The sequence below is a fragment of the Atheta coriaria genome, unplaced genomic scaffold (assembly GCF_025399875.1).
Source record: "Atheta coriaria isolate IRGN ID8LTWV9N9 unplaced genomic scaffold, Caltech_Dcor_3.1 hic_scaffold_5_pilon, whole genome shotgun sequence".
NCBI lineage: Eukaryota > Metazoa > Arthropoda > Insecta > Coleoptera > Staphylinidae > Dalotia > Dalotia coriaria.
This window is the reverse complement of record NW_027045447.1, coordinates 1,094,845-1,112,536: the sequence shown is the minus strand read 5'-3', so window position 1 is coordinate 1,112,536 and position 17,692 is coordinate 1,094,845. Positions and strand designations below refer to the sequence as shown.

The following is a 17,692-nucleotide window of genomic DNA, read 5'->3' as shown; positions in this document are numbered from 1 at the left end:
CTCATCATTCGACTCGGAGAGGCCTAAGGTAGTCGACTGACTTTTTGCTTCGCTCTGGCTTCCAGGGCATGTCGCTTCTTTTGTTTGTTTGTTTGTTTGAAGAGCGCAGGCACCGCTAGGGATTACGACCATTGTCTCGGCCTGCAAATCCGCCGCAATCAATTCCCGCGAAGACCAAAGAGAAGGAAAAAAGACAAAAGGCAGCAGATGGACGCAAACTGGAAAGACAAACAGTGCCTGAGTTGGCAGCGAGGCAAAACAAATCGGTGGCGGCCTTACCACGGGATGAAAAGAACTTTAAACAAACATTAAATAAACTGCGCGCTGTGAAGACAAGGCACGCGACAACCCAACCAACATAACCTAGAAACGAAAAAAAACACAAAAATATTAAGATCAAGGCATTTTGTTATTTTTTGATCTGACAAGTTATGAGAAGATGTTTAATATTTCGTGTCCTCTGGTTGACCTTCAAAGTGTTTACGTGCAATGAACTTACAAGTTAAATCCTTTCATACGTCATCTTAATGCTACCCACATGTGGTTGGTCGGCGGACACTTGAAGCCTGCTTACAGAGCCCACTCGCCATGTTTTTCTCGTGGCTCGAGAGGAATAGATTCCGAGCGCATAAAGTACGCTCGTATTTTTATGGCGCACCGTGTCGGCCATGTTGCTCCTCGGGAGCCTTTCTGGTGTCTCGGGAGACCAGCTCGTGCGACGACTGTCCTGCGAAACGAATCCACTTCCGTTGCGCACTTTTCCGACGTGAACCGACGATCGTAAAGTTGCTTCAGGATGACATCTTCAAAAAAGACAACTTTTCTACATCTACGTCCTCGTATCTTTAGAAATAATGCTAGAAGTGAATATTTTAAATATATTTTTTGTTGTGTTTTATTTTTAAGGTTAGGTTAGGTATACTCTTGCTGATGTTTGTAGGAGATAGATTTAGATTTGTTGTTGACCCAGATAGATCGAAACTTTAACTACCTTCGCCTTGGATGCATCCCAACGACGTCCTAGTCGAGAGATAATCATAGAATCGCCGCACGACGCCGCCATCCATCTTCGGACTATCTTCGGCAAACATCTCGCAGCGCGTCCATTACCCCGCTGAACCCCGCGCTCAGTCGTATATTCTGAATTTGTAATTGTAATCAGTGCAAGCAGCGATTCTCTGCCTCTGCCTCTGCCTTAGTTTAGTTCGATTTGTTTGATTGCCCGATACTCATCAATCGAATTCGCCGATAACTTGGAGTGCGTCCAGGGAAGATTTAAAGAGTTGATTGCCCTCGGATTGGAGCCGTAGCAAATAACTAGGGTTATGTGTCGCGACAGAATGTCCTACAATGGCGGCGCGCGCGACGAATCGAAGGAGAATCCAATTATGTGCGATTACAAAGCGATAAGTGGACAAAAACGACGTGCATTGCCACTTAAACTGAACTGGAACGCTGCGAATGCTTGCAGAACTTCGTCTGGAATTTTATACTCAAACATTCCGGAAATTTTAAATTAAACCATTACGCTGAAGAGAGTGTAAAGTGAAGAATTTAGTTCATTGCATTTTTGTAGTTTTATTTTATTTTATTTTCTGATTTTTGATAATTGTTAATGGAATTGAATAGAGATATTTTTTGTTACTGCGAGAGGAGAAAACGAGATTTTTTTAAGTGGAAGAATTGGATTCTCATTCACTCGACCTATCACATCATTTGATGTCCTCTTGGAATGATGCGATTGAAATTTCGACATTGTGCGCGCGGCAGCAAAGAATTCCGAGAGTGAAGTCAACTCAAAGTCGACTCCCGGCTGTTTGAGAAGTCGTGGAGTTGGCGAGCAAACTCACAGTAAAAGTCAAACTTTCCGATTATCCTCAGGCGGCGACCTTTTACGTCAGGCATTTTTTTCTTCTAAAACACACACAAAAACTGTCTGATTATAATTTAAATCAATTTTTTCCGTGTACCTGATATCCGCGTTAATTTTAAGTAGCCCGAGTGTCTTGAGTATCTCAAAATTAATGATCTGTTTATTTTGAGAAGAAAATTACCCGTGAAGGCGGCCTGGTAAAAAAGAGCGAAAATGTCGCGCCGAGGAAGTTTTTGTTCGTGTCTTTTCCTCCTCCCGGCGAGGAGGGTAAATCGACTTTCCGCCGACGTCGACAAAGAGCACGAAAAGCACACTCGCATTCCTGGATGCGCGCCGAGCGCAAGGCGATGGCAATCAGGGATAATCGCCCTCATCAAGCGTCTACAATATTTTCTAATTAATCTTGCACGCTTCACCGAAGAAAGGCTATTAGTTGAGACGACAAGATTGCTTCAAAATCGATTTCAACATTTTCACGTCTACTTTTTTCTTCTTACACACGACAAACACTGTTTTTGTAAATTTAGTTTTTGTGGAAAGGTTGATGTTGTATTAGGAAACATTTCCGGCATCCGTTGTCATCCCTGTGGTCGGTACGCAGATTTTGCTTCTTGCCGGACGGGGATCTTAACAAGAAAACTGTCATCTAGTCATCATAATCGTAATCAACTTCCTCTTCGTCCGCTTGTTCCGCTCTTGACTTCTTCACCATGGGGTGGCGGCAATGACATGACGTCCGATGTTTCATTAAACATCATCTCTGTTCATTTCCTTGTGTAAATTTCAAATTTTGAGCGAATTATAATTAATTTTTGGTTAAAAAATGTTTTTGTTTTTTCCGTAAAATAAATATTTTCACACTAAGCAGAAAAAAAAGACCGACTTGTGGTCCATTTTTACGCTTGGGTCAGCGTCATCAACGCCGCAAACGACCAAAACCCTATAACGACACATCGCACTCCCCAATGTACGCAACACTTTCCACTGCCCATCCCGACTATATTTGAGTACGAAAAAGAAAAACAAAGCGAGAACGCATAAATGAAAGAGCAACAAAACGCGTTTGAATAGGATTGGAAGAGAAGGAAACGAAGAAATACTGCCGACTGACTGCTGTTTACTTTCGGACATGTTTGGGTCTTTGGGTCTTGTGTGTGAAGGTGGTTTTCATAGCCCCCAAACGCACACAAGTTTTTTCGCCCACGACAAATAATGTTACAATCGTGCAACAAACGCAAACATCGGTTCGACCAACGACCATGGCAAAACAACCGAGGTTCAAAAGTGCCCAAGAACTATAACTCAAGCCGTTTTGACTCGTAACTTTGGATCATTCAAGGTTCAAGCTTGCGCGTTATTGCTGCAAGTTTCAAAGGGTCGAGGAGTTTCGAGTATCGTTTTATTTTCGCGGCGATAAACAACACAATGTGCTGAATTGCGCGCACGTTAAAACATTTTATGCGTGTTGATTTTCTGTGACTTTTTTACGCAAACAAGTAGTTAAAGATGTCTTTAAACTTCTCGCTGGGAATTTTTGAGCGAGTCTTGTTAAATTTTGTTCTCATTTTTTTATCTTCCACTTACTTTACTTCACTTTGCCGCTGCTGATACTGATAGAATCGCACGAAATTGAATTCGAAACTTTATAACCGTTTCTCCGATACCTGCACGTTTCTTTTTGCTGGTCTTTTCAACTTGCCTATGCAATATTCAAACTGCACCACTTACTTCAGTTTCCAACGTGGAATTTTATAAAAATTTATTGATTAAAATATTTGCTGCGAATAAAACATGTTCAACGATGTTAAAACGAAAAAGATGTAAAACGAGATCTTCCTTGTCGTGTGGTGGTGAAAGCCAGAAAAAGCTCGAGTTTCGTAAAGAAGCAAAAAAAAAATTGATGCAAGAATGCAGAAATGCAAGCGTCAAGTATGCGGATGCAAACCGTTGAAAGGTAGGGACGTAAAGTTGCACCAAAGCGCCGCTAGCAGATCCCGAATGGAATGGAAATAGAAAAATGTAGGGACGTAAAAATGCAGCAAGGAAAAAATGCGTTTCTTAGAATCGCACAGCCAAAAGAAGTCGTTGAAGGCGATGGCAACCTGGAGATTTGCATGGAATTTACAAATCTACAAGATACAAAATACAAAAATTCCAAAATTTAACTAAAACATTTTCTTTTCTTCTCCTGAATAAATTAAATTAAAAATTTTTTGTTTTACATAAATTAAATTCCACGCGTAATTAGCAAGTGGTAACATGTTGGTAAAATCAGGCAAGATTTATAAATGTTAATATTTAATATACATTCATGTTTTGCCGGAGGCGGTGCCTGATTTGCTCATTACTCGAACCGCAACATCTATGATACTAAGATTCCTAATGGCTGCGGGTGTAGTTTGACGGAATTCTTAGTATTAAGTCTTAAAACACGCCGCCATGCTGTAACAAAATGGCGGCAGTGTGCTCTAGTTTCGTGTTTCCTCGACTTTGACTTGTTTGAGCTGTTAAAGCGAAGGGAGCGCCCACGTTTGTGAATGGAATACCAAATTAGATGTAGGCTTGCAGCTGGAGAAGCATGCCTTGGTGGTAATTTGGTGGGATGAGGAATGAGGCGCGATACCGAGATCGAGATGAAGGGTGACATGTCATCCCGAAATAGAGGTGACACAAATTTCCTGGTGTGTCGTTATAATTACGATACGTGTCGCGCATTCATAAATTATTAGGTGTAATTTGGGTTGCCTAGTGTTAGAAGAATAAGAAGAATGGTTAAGTACACGTTGCCGCCACGTGTAATAACGTCTAATGCAATGCGAAATGCGAAACATGAAACAAGCAGATGTGCGACGTGGAATGCAAAATTGCGCGCACGTCTTAATATTTCCATCATTGCGAAGGTGCAACGCGTGATAAGTATGCGCACCACGTATGGAATGTAATTCTCGCGTATGTGCACAAAAGTTTGATATTCCTTGAGAGTTTAATGAGAAATAATACCACGGAAAAATTAAAAATAAAAACATAACATACTCTATTCTATAGGAGTTTTAATATTGGATGTATACTTGGTTGCCGAATGTTAGGGGCACTCGGTATGCGAATGGCAACATTGTCGCCGCGTCGACAACACGCTTATCATAACAATAACAACCAATCTGCATGACGTTTGCATATCTCCGCGCGCGCACGGCTTGCTCGAGCATGTGCACACAATACTTTGCACACACATGCGTTTCCTCAAGAGATCCGCGCGCATCTTCGTGCGCTCATACAATCACCCACACAATGGCGGCCTAGTTTGGCGCGCTCCCAATGTCAATGGCAGATTTCAAGCGCGGGGGAGTTTTTCGGCCATATGTGGTACATTGTTGAGTGGAAGTCGTAGATGTAGCAAAATCGAAAATTGGGATAACGTATTCAAGTCGCATTTTCCAATTTTCCACATAAAAACGAGAGCACTATTTAATTCTACTTTGCGTGACTTTGATTTCATCTTAAGGGTCTTCTACAAATGCTACAAATGCGTGTATTCTACAATTCAATTCATAACATCACTACAATTTTCTATTTCTTAAAATTTTGTTGTAATTTTTGCGATTTTTTGATTTTTTAAATTTTTTTCTTCTTGGTTCTGTCTCATTTGCTGCCCTCATCCTTTTGCCGTAATCGAATGTGCTCCTGATGCTCCTTGCGCTCGTTGCGCTTCCTCCAGAGAAATCTTATTCGCCGGTTGCATACATTTCTTCTTCATTCCGAAGATTTTTCGCCGGCGTTCCGGAAGGCAAACCACTTCCAGCATTCAAAGGATCTGAAAGAACAGAAAGACCAAAACGACCCACCGAAAAGTGCTTACTAATGCTTAGCCTCTCCCAGGCAGACCAAAAGAACGAATACATTTCCCGCCCACGCAATCATTGTGATGCTAACATATTCGCAAAATCTACAAACAAAACACATTCGCAGAAAAAGATCAACATCTCTTAAAATTGCACCGAAAACGTATCAAACACGAATTTAATTTTGTGCTTTTAATAAACTAGTAAGATGGGAAGTCTAAATCACACGAAATCAAATTATCTCGAAGCTCTTTGATTCAATTTACATTTCTTTATAACTTTGTTCCACTCTACGCGGGCTTTTATACTTTTATACTCGTTTCGCGATACGAAGGTTAAAGTTCGGTTAAACCGGCATGCGAAAGATAACATTATTTGACGTTGATCTACGCCGGATCTATTTTTATCTAATTTTTCACTTTCCGCCCGGGTTCGTTTCTATAGTTATCCTGCCGCTTCCGAGGGTTCAACTTCAACGGTCGTTTAGTGTATACTACCGACGTAATTTCGCACAGTGCTATCGAAAAGTTACTTCAAAAACTTGTAAATAGTACGCGCAGCTAGTATAACTTTGTTAAACTCTTAACTTTGCAGTTTTAATAGATCCGAAGTATTGATACGCGCGAAAATATTTGAAATTATTTTGGGTAACATAGGCAACTTATTATACACCAACGGGTGAGTGACCGTTGAGTTTTCGCGCGCCAAATTTAGTCTTAGTGCAACTGTCAACGTGTGTGTTTGTTTATTTACTCATGTGCATCGTATGCTTCATAAAATTCACTATGAAAATATCACAGTAAGTTTTTTTAATTGTTGTTGGTTAATGTAATTATTTTCGAATTAGTTTTGTATTGTTACGCGTTGAATGACTGCCTTGATTGCTGATTTTAATCGTCTTTCGGCTTTCCATTCAATTACTTTCTCTATTTTGAACCGCAGGCGTTTATTCGCCAATTGTTTCTATTATATCGGTTTTCGATTGCCATCGTGGCGGCCAGCGAAAACCACAAAGCTCTGCGTCCCAACTAACGAACAATAAATTTCCACTTTCTTCGCGTGGCGGCGCACAATGGAAGTATCCTACGCATCCACATGCACCACCACGAAAGGTCTAGGGCCAGAAGTGAGTATAGCGCATTGTTTGGTGGTCGCCGGCCCAACCCGCCAATAGATAGCGGCTTAATAAACTACTAAACGCTTCGGACTCGACGCCGAGTAGATTTATATCGATAACGGTTTTTCGTTCCGGTCGGGCGCTTCTTATCGAGCGTTATAGGCGTTGAAATTACAGGCATTTCCAGTTTGAAAATAGACCGCTTAAGACCCACTCTTCCAGTTTTTTTTTTTTTGGAAGAAGATTTTTCACTCTTTAGTCTGAAAGAGTTTTGAAAGCGGAGGAAGTGAGCTGGTGGAAGTTATTTCGAGTATATTTTCTCGGATGTCGCCGTGGGATGACTTTAAAAAATTGAACAAAGAACGCTCCGAAAAGATAAACTGGAAGAACATTGAAAATACATTGTACAGACACGCGTTACAGTCATGTGAACATGCGAACGAGTGAAAACATTGAACACTGAACGGGTGAGCGTTGAACAAGTGGCTCGACATCTCGTGGTCTTTTCATGTGAGAGACCCGGCGCCATGGAGCGAACAGTCACCTTCCGGATGTGGCTATAAATTTTATCAGAAAGCCATTACGGCGAGAGGGCGCACAGCCGGCGAAAATGAAGATCGGAATACACTCGCCGGAGTATTTTTAACAAAAATAACATTTTCGTCAAAAAATCGAATTTCGGACGGAATTCTAGTGATAAATGACCAACAATAGTCATCATCATCCACTCCTACAGACCCTATAATAATTGGAACAAACACAATGTCCTTCTTGCAAGAATATTCGTGTTCGTGCGAATTAATATTTATCGCCTTCGGAGTTATATAATGCCTTTCATGCGCGCATTTTGCGGTCGAGTATTACCATTCCTTTACACCCGAAACGTACCTTTATTCCTGGGTTAATGCCGTGTGTGCGCTGGCGAAATTAATAATTTACACTCATCGTGTCCTTATTAAACATTTACAATCGTGTACGTTTCCGGAACAGCGCAAACTCCGACTATACATTCGGATGCATTTTGAGAGGACCAAAGGACCAACTTGAGCCGGGGCTAAAACACCAAAGGACCACCGACTATAACTAACACTATATAAATAACTATGTCTACACTACCCGCTGAATTTATGTTTAATCCTTGAATACTTAAATGTTTGATATTTTACTGCGTGTAGATTACAGATTCCTGTACTTTTTTTCCTTGGTTAAACTGTATGTAGACTATTACTACAGTTTCCTGTAATTTTTTCTTAGCTTAACCAAATGTCACTCCCCTGAACATAATGTCCAAACCAATTAATCATTTTTTATTCAATTTATCGACTAGGCCCCGGACATATTTTTTCATCCGCGCGCGCGCATCTCTCGCGTGCAAGCAGGCTTATTACTTATTTTCCTTCGGCGTGCTTCTTAGACCTCTTTAGACCCCGAGTTTCGTAATGCGAGGCGAAGGCATTACTGCGCTGCTATTCTATATATTTCATCCTTTTCGCGTGGCATATTTTAGCAGCTGAAATATTATGTACGGCGGGCATTATTTTTTGCGCATTCTTCTTTATTTGCCTTATTTTTCTTAACGCCTTGCGACGCTGGGGCTTTTTGTGCGCGCGCGCGCTTAATAACGTTTCGGTCGTCTGTCCCAGAGTCGGAAAATGTGAGCGTGCCGAAGCTCAAAGAGAACCCGAACCATGCACAGATGGATGTGATGTCTATATATCTTTGAATATATTAAAAACCGACGCTGTCATAGAAGGAACATTTTGTAATGCACAAAGGAACATACAGTTTGTATTAATTTTTTAAATTTTTTTTTGGTGTAAAATTTTGTTTTTTTTTTCCCGACGTGTTTTGCCTGTGTTTATCTATGATTTTTACTTTTTACGCATGGTAGAAATGAAAAGACATAAATACAAAATACATAAAGGGCATAAAAGTTTTCCGGGCGCTCGGGAAAATGCATAAAGCACTATAAAGCATCGAAGCACCGAGGCACATTTTCGCGTATCGCGATGTCGAACGTTTCGCTCGTATTTCGCACACCACCTCCGCATCTCCCCCGCCGCGTGCGCAACTTTGCGTACAGCGCGTTTGTTTTCTATCCGGGTTTTCCACGCGCGCGCTCTTCCCTCATTTTTCCCGGCTCTCCCGGCGCGGAAATAAAACATCATAACCGATGCTGCGCCTAGCGGCCTGCCCCAACTCCGACCGAGTTTCAGGAAGCGGCGGATGCGTGTAAGTAAGAGCTACCGGTTTGTGTTAACCTGGATTTATCCACAATACACATTCCGGCTGCATTCAGCTTTTAGTAAATTGAAAAAATTGATATATTGATTAATTTTCAAAGAATTGTAATCCAATCTACAAATTACCACAAATAAAAAATTTCTTTTACGTTTCCCATGAAGTTATATTGCAATTTTACATTAATTTTGTGTAAAAAATTGAAAAATTATATTTTTACTATTTTAATCTTTAAAATTTTCAGTTTTTCCATGATTTAAGACACAAAAAGTTGTACTTTATACAAGGGCTTTAGTCATGGGGTGGCTAAAATACTTTATTTTATGTAAAAAATTGAAAAATTATATTTTTACTTCTTTAATCTTTAAAATTTGAGTTTTTCAATGATTTAAGACATAAAAAGTGTTATTTTATACAAGGTTGTGACTAAAGTACATTAGTCACGGATTTTAGTCACGGGGTGGCTAAAAACCGTGAAAAATGATTTTGTACATATTTATTTATTCATTTTTAAACTTTCCATAACCAAAACTTTACTTTTTGTTACAGATTGCTTCAGAAAAACCCTGTAATCATCCAAAGTGAATAATTACTGTCCTTTCAACAAACGGTGAGTTTTCCTTCGATTTTCCTATTTTATCTAAACTAGTAGGTCGTATACTCTACAATTTATCGAAGATCTGAATACATACGTAATCCAAATCAAATTGCAAGCACCGTATTGGTTGGCATCCGCCATCTTGCCTTATTTAGTGCCCGATATAGAGACATTGAGACCAAATTTATACAGCCCGAGTCGTCGCTGCGCTCGCGGGCCGCGAAGAGATAAACTCGATTGTATTACATCTCACGTAATCCGGGAAAGGTAAAACCCACGTTTTATGACGGCCGCCGTCGACGAAACGCTGCGCCTTGCACGTTCGTTTCATTTCCGCGCCGAGAAGGTGCTGTCGAGGACCAACTTTTGATGGCATTCCACTCGCTGCCCTCGTGAAAAATTAATATGGACATGTAGGCCACCAGCATACACATGTAATCCACGTCGGTTGTAATTCTTAACTTTCTACCACAAGCACAACCTCACCCTTTCGGAATTTTTCGGCATTAAAACACAGACGGCGATGCGTAGCATAAAAATAAATATTGAAAGCGCGGGGTTAGTTTTTATTGTTATTACCCGCCACGACTTGTACGCCATTATCATTATACGCGTTCTGCGCCAAGCGCGGTGCTTTTGCGGTTCAAAACATGCGCAAAGTTACGATATAATCATACAAAGCGTTTGTAAACCTAAATTTTGCGAATATATTTAATAATAATGAAGGATATTTTATGGAACACTCGGTGTATGTAGTTCAAAGTTTGCGTTGAAGAAGTATGTCGTAAGTACTCGTACACGGCGCATTGCGAATACGCGCGGTGAGTGTATAGACATAATATAAAACGAAGAAGCGAAAAGAGATAAACTTTGCGCAGAAGCAGCCACCGAAAAAACGTAACGAGCGGAACGTGCGGACGAGTTTTTTCTTCTTCTTGTCTCTAAACAAACATTGACTTGATATTCTTTTAGTTAATATTTTAAAACGACATGTTTGGGCATTTGCTATTGGGTGTAATACTCGTACTGCAATGGCGGCGTTAGGTTTACATTTATGGGACAAACACGATTGCAATCTCGACCCCAACTTGTATTGCTCAGCATCCGCCATGCGGTGACATCTCCGATACATCGTGCGTTAATTGAACGCGCTGTTAGGCAAAATGGTGCTGATGATCACAATGCAACGTTGCAACATCAAGCACATATGCAATTACGCTAGGCAACCCAAAGTACACACATCACAATGTTCACACAATGCGATTTATTTTTAACCTAAAAATTTATTGTTTTTGGAAACATGCTGTATGGGTGTATCATGCGGGTCATTTGGGATAGTGTAGAGGGAGCAGATGCACTGATAACGCAAATATCGAAATATCAGCAGATAACGCCGTGTAATGCGACGCGTTGGGCTGTAAATCTTGGTCGCGTTCTAATCACCCTGCGCCCAGTGGGTCAGAGTCGACGCATCGGCAATTTCAATAGCAATTCCAATCGCTTAATGCGCTGCGAGAGATTTCGTAATGAATCCAGCCGCGGTATCAAAACAGGACTACTCTTGTTTCCCCTTGACTCCCGCTCATCCCGCAATGTGTAACTGCACGCCTGGCATGATCGGAATTACCACCGGGAGTGGAATTTTGGGCAAGTGTGACAATCCTGTCAATCTACTTGGTGGTCAATCGGGATAATCACCTTTCCATAATTAATTACTCTTTGCCTACAAAATGCTACAACATTAAACATAAGGAGAGGAATAAATTTTGCTCTCGCTGGTTTTCGTGGACCATTAAAAGTTTTAGGTATCACGCTTTGCTTCCAAGGTGTTATCCGCCACGTGTATATATGGGTCATTAGTGCTAGTGGTTTTCCACGAGTTTTCCACCGCTTGCTTTACGTTTACCTTTACTTTCGGCCCAGCCCGAGGGCGGGTGTAAGTGCGCGTTAGTAATCTCACCTACACATTCGCACTCAATGACTCGGTGACCAAGTGAGGGGCTTCTCCAAACATCGAACGCATCGAACGTTTAACGCCACGTGCAGAAGTTAGACGCGCGTGGAAAAGTTTCGAATAAATGTGTAGTGCTTTCAGTTCAAACGGCGGGATTCAGGAGATTCAGGAGAGGAGAGTTTTATTTTTTTACCGCCAAGGATTGTTTTCTTTGCTCATAAAAAGCTAGTGGAGTTAAGAAAACAAAGCGAACATATTTTCGTGGTGTTTGTGAACTTTTCACACAAAAGATAATTTAGTTATAAATATTTATCGTTGACAAATTTGTAACTGGCGCGCGGATTGAATTGTCGCACAAGTTTTAAACAACAAAGCGCAGGCGATGTTAATAGGTAACAATAGTTTCCGGGCGCCTGGTGGAAAACTACGGAACTAACAACGCGACCACTGCAAGTTGCGTAGTGGTCACAAAGTTTAAAGTGTTTTAATACCGTCGAAAACAACAAACAAACAATGAAACAAAGAAGTAAAAACGTAATTTTATGTTTATTTGCTCCGCCCACCGCAGTCACTGCGCATGCGCAAGTGATTTAATAAAAATCACTACTTTAAAGTCGCTAAAATGAGTTACGTGGTTGCCACAAACTTTAAAGCCGAAAAAATCAAACAAATAACGAAACAAACAAGTCAGAAAGCTAATTTTAGGTTTATATACTCCGCCTACAATACTCACTGCGCATGCGCAAATAATTTAATAAAAATCACTGCTTTGAAGCTGCTAACATGAGTTGTTAAGTGGATACAAAGTTTAGAATGTTTTAATTCAGCCTACAACAACAAACAAACAAGTAAAAACGCTAATTTTATCTATATTTGCTCCGCCTACCTTACTCACTGCGCATGCGCAAGTGATTTAATAAAAAATCAATGCTTTGAAGTCGCTAACATGAGTTGAGTTGTTGTCATAAAATTTAAAGTATTTTAATACCATCGTAACAACAAACAAAAAAGTAAAAAACCTAATTTTATGTTTATTAGCTCCGCCTACTCCACTTACTGCGCATGCGCAAGTGATTTAATAAAAATCACTGCTTTGAAGCAGCTAACTTGAGTTGTGGAGTGGATACAAAGTTTAGAATGTTTTAATTCAGCCTACAACAACAAACAAACAAGTAAAAACGTTAATTTTATCTTTATTTGCTCCGCCTGCCTTACTCACTGCGCATGCGCAAGCGATTTAATAAAAAAATCTCTGCTTTGAAGTCGCTAACATGAGTTGCGTTGTTTTCACAAAGTTTTAATTGTTCTAATGCCGTCGAAACAAGAAACAAACAAGTAAAGAACCTAATTTTATCTTTATTTGCTCCGCCTACTGTACTCACTGCGCATGCGCAAGTGATTTAATAAAAATCACTGCTTTGAAGCAGCTAACATGAATAATGCTGTAATTCACACGCGTAGATTTACTCATTGTAGTTCTAATTCGTTTAATTTGTTCGCCTTCACACTCCGCCGGTTATTTTTTCAGCGTGCACTTTTTTTTCGTTGTGTTGTATGTGCGCGCACACGCAATATGTACGGTATCAAATGTCGTGCGACTCGTGTTCACATTTTTATCGCCGCGATTCGTGTGTGTTTTTTTAATTACGGGCCCGAGTTAAATTAATTAACTCGTTACTTTTTTTCGTCAGCGGGGCGCGCGCGTTTGTTTTCTCAGCGTGTAGCGCGCACGCTATAAAATTGCGCACATTTAACGCTTCCATTGTTTATTTAACGCCGGCAGCTTTTTAGTTGTCGCGCGCTTTTTTAAGTTGCTCAGCGTGTGCCAACGGCTGAGCGTGAATTTAATTAGATTCTGACACCGGCTAACTGGTAAGCACTAAATAGATGACATGTTTAATCATGATGCATATATACAGAGTGTTCAGGATAAAAATTAATCGTTTTTTACATAAAAAATATAAAAACGCGATTTTCAGTTAAAAAAACGTTTTGTAAAATTAAAATTTTATACAAAAAATATTTCAGATTACATGTTTACTCATGTGTTATCTATACAGGGTGTTTAGAATAAAAATTTACGTTTTTTTCGTTAAAAATCATGTTTTTAAGTAAAAAAAAGTTTTGTAATTATTTTCGCAAAATTTATTTTTTATATAAAAAAATATATAAATCCCGAAGCGTAGAAAAAGTTTCCGAAAGTTTTCGCAAGCCACCATTTCCTCCTAACCGATGTTAATGAATATTTAATGTCTTTCCGTGCTGGATTTACGTTTTTCTCCCTCTCGCTCGGTATTGACTTGTATCGATTGGGATTTGCACAAGTTATATAATGGGAAAATTGCCCCAACTGTCGAAAAGTATAAAGCATATTGCCAACTTATGAAAACACTCCCCTATCTGACAAAAATACGAAACGTTTTGACAAAACTTTCGGCATTACGTATTCCATTCGATTATACTCCGCTTTTGGGCATCCACACGTCGTCGAGCCATGATTGAATCTAATAACACACCTAATGAAATCCACGAGTCAATGAAAACTTGGCAGGCGAGTCACACACGTGTCGCGCAAATCGCAAAAACCGCCAAATGCCGAACTTTTCACCGGTGTTGTAAAAAAGTTTTCCACTTTTTAATATTTTATTATCATCGAATTAGAGTTTAGTGGTGTTGGTGATGTTGGTGTACGTTGTGTGGTTGGTCTTTGGGAAAGTGCAAGAAGTTCGTCGCCAATCGCCGAGAATAAAAGCGAAGGAAAATTGACGTCAGTGCAAATTGTAAATGCCGCAGTCGTAATAAAAGTTACGACCGACGGGCAGGGGCAAAAGGGAAAAGTTTCGCACGAATTGAGGAAGACAAGCAGGACTCTAGCGCCCGCTGCAGTGCAAGTTGGCAAATGGAAGGTGACTGGGAGACGAGGCGAATCGAAAGTAGAAAAACTGAGGAAGAAAAGACGGGCGGTGCACACGTTAGGGACCTGAGCACCTGAATTTTATTAATGTTATTTGTCGCGTATGGGGAATTAAAGTGGGTTATGAAAAATGCAGAGGATGCAGCGCTGGTTTTTGGCACTGTTTTGGGGATAATAAAACCAATCATAAATTAGATTTGAAAAAGTTTTTAAGTTTATATATCTTTTATTCACTTTATGCCTTTAAAACCATTATTTTTATTTATACGATGTTATTATTTCTTGTTTTTTCCTGCGTGATTTCTTAAGGATTCATGGTGTTTCGTTTTTGTTTCGGTTTTATCGTCGCTTGTTTGTTTTTTACGAGTTTGCGGCGTTACACGTTACACCCAGACGCAATAAATATGATCTGATTTTCCGACGTTAGCCCCACCCGTATCGTCCGCATCGTAACTCTTCAGCATCCAACCCACCCTTCGACCCTGTACGCCTGTAGGCCTGCCAGCAAACACACAATATTTCCACCGAGTAACACTGAAATCTGCGAACAAAATCAGATATCTGAATAAACGTCGAAAAATCTGTCTGCTTCCTTTATCTGCGTGCATTTATTTGCGTAAATTTCTTTGGAGAATAAAAAGACGCTGGGTGCGCTTACGGCAATCATCAGAAACATGTCATAAAAATGATAATAAAGCATAAACCATAATAAAACGTCATAAACGTCATGTTCAATACGTCTTCTCTAAGGCAGACGGGAAAATATCAAGAAAGACATTTAATTTTGTTTCGCAAGACAAATTTGCATTGGAAAAAAAAAAAAGAAAAACAGGTTGTATGTAATTAGTTTCTTCAAGCGGCAAAGAAAATGAATCAATCTGAAAGAAAAAAGAATGCGAAACATGAAGATGAAAAATTACCGCTGGTTGAATGGAATTAACAAGCGTGCAACTTTGTATTCGCTAATAAAATAAAAACATAAAACGCGACGTTTGAATAAATACAATGTGACGCTACCAGATGGATTACAAAAAAATTTGTCAGTAAAATTTTACTATTTTGAAATGCAAAAAGTTAAAAAAACAAAAAATTAATTTTTTTGTGTTTTTTTTTTGATAGCGTTACAGAAAATATTTAGTATATTAGTTTCCGGTAGTAATGTGTTTAATGAGGTCACGACAATGGTGTGCGCAGTCAGAAATAAGCCGAAACGACAAACAACGCAAAGAAAACGAATTAATTAGCAAACATAATAAATGTTCTCGGTAAAAACGTAATAGCGCGCTGCCAGTAACCGAAAATGTACAAGGAAATGGAATAATTTGCATGCAATCCGACAATTATTAGCTTCCGCATGAAAGCTCCAATTTGTTTTATTGTTTTCTTACATTTATCATTATTTTAACAAAGGCATAATTTTATTCTTTTCCGGACGTGAAATCGATGTGTTTTTTAATTAAATATTTCAATGTGGATTGAAATTTGTCAAAATTACGGCTCAAAACTAATGTGTTTTTGTACACCTAGCGAGATAATAAATAATCCGGCATTGAATCGAGTTGTCATTCGCACTCCGCGGGAAAAATAACATAGGTAGTATAAATAATTTACTCACAATGCACCAGCGCCATAATCGAATAAAACAATAAATATGTCTTTATATGCGCAGCACGGCGTAAAAGTGCATGTATGGAATATTTGCATGCAACAATACAAAACTACAATATTAATAATAATGAAAATTTATTGCTTTGATATAAAATTCGATATAAAACTCGAAATAAATAAATTTCAATGAAACTCGTTACGATTATCCACATAGCATATTCACGAGTTTATATTTTTGTTAGGTTAGGAAATATTCGCTATTTGTTGTGGCATATTGCATTCGAAAATAGGAAAACTTGCTGCGGATGGTGGATTGTTTGTTGTTCGTTTGTTGGTTAGTTGAACTTTGCCTGCGAGCAAAAAGGACGAGCAAGGAAATTGACGGAAATGTGGTTTCATGGTTGCATAACCAAGGAAAAATAGAAATACAACTCTCACAAAATAGGAAAATGTCTATGAAAATATGATAGCACAACATTCAAAATTAGAGCAATAAAATTTTACTTACTAAAAAATAACGTTGTTTGTTTGAGTATTAATAACGCGGAACGATGGAAGTCGTAAACTTTCCCAGTTTGTTATTGTCGCTCGTTTAGTCTAATATCTCTTATTCCTGCTTAGTTTTGTTGGCACAACGAATTTTTGCATGCAGAAATTACAGATAGTAAAAAAATTACCCATTTGTTTAAATATTCTTCGCGTGCGCTACAATGGCGAAGGTATAAAGTTGGCCGGTTGGCTCACAATGAAGAAAACTCATGTTTGCTGTGTGTTACAAGCGCCTCCCGGAGAAGTAATAATAATGTCTCGTAGTTTGAACGAGCGACACTTTCAGTACACCGTGAGGCCGTAAAACGAAACGCCCTTGCGTTGTGTTATTGTTTTCCACGTTTTATAACCACCTTGGAAATAACAATTCCACTTCTACTGTCTGTAATAAAGACAAAGGCATCGGTGGAATGAAAAAATATTTTTTAATATTTATTTTCATCAATTGAGGTTATAAGCATATATAAACTACTAGCTTTAACCCGTGGCTTCGCTCGCGAATATCTAAAATAATGAAGTTGCTTCTGTACGCGTCTGTAGTCACAGAAGAAGTAACAATGAAGTAGAATGGCGGGAAGTTTAAAATGGCTGAAAGTATAGTCTATGGAAGTATAGTGTACAGTCTCCATAGTGTAGTCAATTGGATTTGATGTTGACGTAGCTGTCGGTAATACAGTGTGATAAGACAGTGTGATGGTACTATAGTACTTATGTTTGAGCTTCATTGCTGGAATGCTAGATGGCGTTAAAGTAGTCAAATAGCCAGATGCAGAGGTATTATTGGCTAAACTATTTCTTTATTTTATTTAAAAATAATTTTTTTTATTAAATAAAAAGTAGCCTATAACCATTCGGGGACCACTAAGAATATGTGTACAAATTTTCATGATGATCGGTTAAGTAGTTTTTGCGTGAAAGTGTAACAAACATCAGGACTTTCGCATTTATTATATTAGTAGGGATGCCATTAGCAGATTGGGTTGCCTATGTTGATTCACC

The 17,692-nt window shown here is 39.2% G+C and overlaps 1 protein-coding gene and 1 long non-coding RNA gene across 2 annotated transcripts in view; one reads left to right on the top strand and one right to left on the bottom strand.

The window, feature by feature from the left end:
- The window catches only part of LOC135791800 (uncharacterized), a 151,933-nt gene that overhangs the window by 28,627 nt on the left and 105,614 nt on the right, over positions 1 to 17,692 (top strand). The window contains exon 3 of the mRNA XM_065302343.1: positions 9,620 to 9,680. The gene's annotated coding sequence lies outside the window, so the exon portion shown is untranslated. The remainder of the gene's footprint in view (positions 1 to 9,619; positions 9,681 to 17,692) is intronic.
- On the bottom strand, positions 14,743 to 16,875 carry LOC135792356 (uncharacterized). The gene is made up of 2 exons (XR_010548283.1): positions 16,653 to 16,875; positions 14,743 to 15,077 (listed from the first exon to the last, which is right to left on the bottom strand). It is a non-coding gene; the product is annotated as an uncharacterized lncRNA (long non-coding RNA).